Source organism: Odontesthes bonariensis, chromosome 11, assembly GCF_027942865.1.
Source record: "Odontesthes bonariensis isolate fOdoBon6 chromosome 11, fOdoBon6.hap1, whole genome shotgun sequence".
Lineage (NCBI taxonomy): Eukaryota > Metazoa > Chordata > Actinopteri > Atheriniformes > Atherinopsidae > Odontesthes > Odontesthes bonariensis.
This window is the reverse complement of record NC_134516.1, coordinates 11000641-11006640: the sequence shown is the minus strand read 5'-3', so window position 1 is coordinate 11006640 and position 6000 is coordinate 11000641.

Sequence of the window (6000 nt, the reverse complement as noted above, 5' to 3'; positions counted from 1 at the left end):
GTCGCCATGCCTCTTTTCCATTTCAGTTTGTTGTCACAGATTTAGCACACACCCACTCATGATTTGTGTTAAGATCTGCCCGGGCATTTGGTCCTCGTTGGGGAACTAGGATTGTAGGCATCAAACCAACTTTTTTTCTTTTTTTGTATTTTTTTTGTGACAGTGCCAAATTCTCTGATTGTTTTAAAAGCCACAACAGCAAACAAGATCTACAGGAATATGACGTACCTGTCTGGTACCATGTCGATGAATGATCAGAGAGTAAAATCCTAAGCATTTAACCATAGTGCCAATGCAATGAAGGGAAACTAGAGGATCACATAAACATCTGTCATCTCTGCTTTTAGGTACGAGACACCATGCCAAGTGTGTCCTACACATTCAAGCAGGTTTGTTTTGCATAAGTTGAAGCCTGTGCAGATTTTTCTTGACCGAAACAGGGAGCAGGTCTCAAGATGAGACAAAACTTGTAATTACATTACCTGTCTGGTTGTATGATCGGCAAGGAAGTGAGCACACCTCTAGATGACGGCCCATCCCACCCCTACAAACGTGACAAGAGCAGCAAAGCCCCTCATCCTGAGCATCACGGACCTGCTCCAAAAGCCTCTAGCTTATTTAGACTGTAAGTGGACTTACGGTATGACTAACAGTAGGCTATATCACTTGTACACTCGTTTTTTATTGTCAAACAACCTCTAATGCAACTGACAGCATTTACACTGAGAGTAGTGATACATTTGTTGTTGTTGTCATGGTGAATTCTGCATAAAACAGACATTAAGCATGATGACATCATTTTTTCTCATCAGCTAACCTGTCTGACACAACCAGTCATCAGTCACCCATGTTAAGGCAGTACCAGTTGAACCTTACTTGAATTTTTTTAGATTCATATAATTAATTTATTCATTTTATACGCTTTTTCTTTTTTCAACTTTGCCAAGGATCCCGCAGACGTGTCTAATGACTATCAGGTAGCACAGTCTTTGTGCACATAAGATAAATTAATCCTTCTCAGATACCCCATCTGAGAAGGATTAATTCTCAGCATGTTTTTCCATGCAGAAGCACACAGACTGGAGTGTGATGACCTCTGGCTGTCTGACGACAAAAAAGAGACTTTTGGGGTATTAACATTCTTTTTGTATTCCCATTTGGCATTGTGAATGTCTTGGGATACAGTAAAATACTGGCTGACAAGGAGTCTCCCAGTTTCCAGAAGCTGAAGCAAAAGGGGATTTTTTTGCAGATTAATATTTCCGGTCTGATAGATAAGAAGATCCAAGACCCCTAAGACATTTAAAAACCAATAAAAGAACCTTAAAATCAATCCGAAAACACACAGGGAGCCAATGCAGCGATTTTAAAACCGGTGTAATATGTGCCCGCTTTCAGAAAGCTCCACTGTGAAACATGGTGGTGGCAGCATTATACTGTGGGTTTCATAGGCAAGACCTAAACAAATAGAATGAACTGAAGGGAATATTGGATGGTGCCAAATACAGCCATGTTTTTTGAGGAAAAACCTGTTTCATTCTTCCAGTGGATTGAGGTTGGGACAGCAGCTCATCTTTCAGCATGAATATGACCCTGATCATGCTGCTCCAACAGCAATTGTGGTTACAGGGGGGAGACATTTGAATCTCTTCGAACGGCTTAGTCGAAGCCAAGCTTTCAATACGACTGAGAATCTTTGGCGTGACTTATAGATTGCCGTACGCCAGCAGAACCCATCCAGCTTGTAGGAGTGGCTGACTTGGGGAATGGGCAAAAATCCCTCTTTGCAACATGTACCAAACTTAAAGAGACATACCCCAAGAGGCTTAAAGCTGTAAGTGTAATTGTTTTTTTGATAATAAATAATATCCTTGACCTTTGATATAGTAGGCACCGTATTGTGCTTAAGTCTTACTGTACTATTATTATTATTATTATCATTCTAATCATTCGTTTTATATACCGCCTTTCAGGATACCCAAGGTCGTTAGACAAAGGGTGTGAGAGGATTCGAATTCACAAACAATTGTGCTCCACTCTGCTTGTCATGTGCTGGATCAGCTCACAAAGTTTAGCAGCATGTTGTAACTAGTGTACAACACTTGTGTTGCCCTCCTGCGATGGCAATCCCACTGCGAGCACAGTAGCATCTTCTTCTTCCATCTAATTCTTTGAATTTTATTCATCCGTCTTTCTCTCACTTGCATCAGTCTTCTTCCATATCTCTCTGCTCCGTCTCAAATGATTCGAGTTGTACCTGTCTGTCTGTCTGTCGCCTCCCCTTCGTCTTCTCAACAGTCGACTGGTATGGCGACACCAGACTGCATGTATTTTTAGCGCCGCCACAGATGGGGCCGTGGCAGCATGTCAGGGACCAGAATGTTCTTTATCTCAGCTGTCAAGGCCGTTCCCAAGACCGAAATGGATCCCGTCCACTTGGGGAGGGAAATAATGGAAGGGGGGGGCGGTGGTACATTAGACACTTTCCCTCCTCCCCTTTCTCCCACTCCTCAATTTGTGATTGTAATAGCGTCTTACAAAAATTGTGGAAAAATGCTAGCGGTTGCTTTGTCAGCTCCTCTGTGGGAGCTCTTAACCAAACATGTTATCGCGAAGAGGTCTAATTGCAGGTCATACCTTTGAGGAAAATGATCATGAATAAGAAAGTTACTGAGCACAGCAGATAATCACATAACACCAAGCTATTTGTGGGTACAAGATCCTGTTTTGCTCATGTCCATTGCTGTCGACTTGCCGAAGAGCAAGTACATTTCGGGTGTTTTGTGACTGCTGCAGGTTAACGCTGGAGGTCAAGTGGTCGACTTTGTGCATCCCAGTTCGGAGTCTGCTGAGGCTCACCTCTGTCAGCGTTCACACACTCTAGCAGGAGGCCCGGCTGTCCTTGTGCATATTGGGGAGTGATGGGAGACAGAAGGGGGGGGGGGGGGGGGGGGGGGGGGATCAGGCAGAGAGGATGGAGAGGAAGGTGAATCAGTCAGGAAGGATCCGGAGTTCAGTTTGTCAGGCTGTCACTTTGTGTTGAGGTTACATGGATCGTGTTTGGCAGGTGTGAATGAAGGCTTGGGTTACTTACTGTTGGTATATCTCCATTACCCTGACAAAAAACCAAACAAAAAAAACATTTTGGTGCGTTTTGCCTCACTTGCTTGACAAATCCCACACACTGTAGACTGTTCATGCTGTTGAGTTAAAGTATAAAGCTATATTTACCATTTATCCACATATTCCGTGACAATGAATAACAGTGACAATGATTTTTCAGTCTGAATCTACTGCTATCATGAGGTTTTGCCTACTTGAAAGTCCTCGATCTTGATCAGTTTACACAAAATTGTGGCAGTGGGGTGTCCCAGATGATGATCTATTCTGTTGACTTTGGTTATTTCTCCTCCAGTCCTGTACTCACTTCTTGTGCTGCTTTCCTGGCTTACTGTTAGGATGAATTAGAATATCATTGGTGATCCCATAGGTCTCCATGCAGTGGAGTAAGTGGTAAAAAACTGATCAAAAGTCACTGATACATATTGTTACATGTTATCATACTGTGTACGCATCAGCTGGATTCAAAGTTCAATCCAACCAGCATCAGTTGGTGCCACGCTGTTTCTTTGTCTTCCTGAATCAGTCCAATGACCATTGCCTCTGTGTTTGAATGGAAGACACGGAAGGAGAAAGCAGAGCTTGAAAATAAATTAAGATTTACATCACAAATGTACAAACGTCACACCCAATGACAAAGGTACGGTTTGCTCTTGTTTTTTGTTTTCATTACATCTTCAATTGTAATTTTAGCACCGAGCTGTGAACAGTGGACTACAGTACGCGTACTTGATAAGTTGTAGATTGTCAACGAAAGGAAGCATATTGGCATTGTTCTTTCTTTTCTTTTTTTCAAGTCAAAGTCAAATTCATTAAATGAGAAGCAATCTGTGATATCAAACTACATCACGACCTTAAAGGACAGACGTATTATTGGTGTTGTAGTTCTGTTCTGGTATGGGGTTCAAGTATCATCTCCTAAAATAGCTCCTTTGTACGACTGTTTGACACACAAATAAGACAAACGCAATTATCTTGATCAGATGTCTTGTCTCGGATTTTTCTGTGCATTGGTGTACTTTCCTTTTTCTTTCCTTAAAGATCCAGCTTATGACTCTGCCATTGTCCTCCCTTTTCTTGTTTCTTCTTTTCTTTTAGAAACAGACTTTTGCCACATCGTGCTGTATTCGGTTCTTTTTAAAAAAAAATCATTGTACATGTGCCTGTGTACGATGGCCCAAAACCAGCACGTGGGCTAAAGTGAGCCAAATCTCAGCATCAGTTAATCAAAGTACTGCAGCTAAAGTAACAAAAGAAAGTGGGTTGTTTCCTCTGTTCTTTAGAAAAACACACGTTTAATCATAAATTGTATTCATTATCAGCACGATTTCCATTTATATGCTAATATAAATTTAGAGATGTCATGATTTCGGAAGATTGTATGTCTATTGTATTTATAAATGTAACATATACAGCGTCAAAGATTTGGATCCGTTTATATGTTACAGTCTCATTTAGAGATTTATCTGTGTCGCAGATGATGTGACCAGTTCAGAAAACATCGACCGATTGAAGAGATTCACAAGTCTGAACTGAGGCAAAGCAAGCGCCCTACTTACCCAACACTTGTTCGCATAATCCTGTAGAACATCAAAATATTAACAGTCAGGGAGGGAGCATGTGACAACGATGGCATCAGCTCAAAGCTGCACAGAGCTGGCTACATGCTGAACTGAATTAGTGTCCATGCCTCTGTGCCAATAACTCGGTGTGTCGTGGCATTACGCTTTTCAGGTTTATGCCTATCAGTTTGTCCCATTTCCTTTCAGTTTGGCACAAAAATCATCTCAGATTTTGGTGCTAAAATATGTGAGTCTCTCTGAACTTATAAAGAAACCCAATTCAAGTGTTTATAGCCTCATTTGAACTTGATTTAATGCAAATGTCAAGGATTAAATGAACGCTTTTCAAGCCTTTCTTGAACACTCAATGTTTTGGGATGGTTTAAGCTGCTCCACCACTTCAACGGCAGTTTTGCCGACAATGAGGGATTATAGAAAAGGATTTTAAAAGATGTTTTGACGACACACACTTAGCTCGTAGGATCAGGTTCTTGTCGGTTTGATAGTTTGGTGATTTTTCTTTCATATCAGTGTTCATTTCGGATAAGGGAAAAAACCTTATAAAACACCAGTATCCTTATGCTTTACAAGTCACGTTTGTATTCTTGTGCCGGCTGGTAACAAAACAAAAAATGATCAATATCTCCTCTATTTAATAATCTTCCTTCAGGAAGCTTTTTTTCCCTCAGCGATGGTTGGGGGGGGGGGTTGGTTCAATAATGTGTCTTTCAACAAGAAGCTCTAATCAAGCCCGAAGGTCCCCTTTCTGAATCCTGTCGCATTCTCAACCTCATTTCCATTCCGCGTCCCTCAAGGCAAGGTAAAACAGTCACGAGGCGTAAGAGCAAAAGACTCTATACTTTGCACCGCACGACTAGCCTTCACCTGCAACAGCCCGGTCAATTGATATGGAAATTTTGACGTAAAAAGCAGACAAGTAAACAAATAATAAAAAAAAAAAAACAGAAGGCCGACAGTGATGATGGAAGCAAATCCAGCGCTCTAGATGGTCTAATTATCAGCTTTATTTGCACTTTTCAAAGACAAGGTTCCTCAAGTCATCAAGATGGGAAGTAGTGAAATACAGCAAACACTCCTGAGTGTAAGCAACTCAGAAAGAAGTCAGCGAAAGTCAGGACGAGCGATCAAACTTAGCCTCTTATGGCTTCACAGACTCACAGAAGCCAATGTTTATATAAAAAACAGCTGAAGTAAGACTAAGTTTGTTAGGCTGTGAAATAGCTTGAATAGAGATTAGAATGTGGCCTATAACCAAGCCGTAACCAAAGCCTCTTCGAGCATCTCTCCAATAGCACAC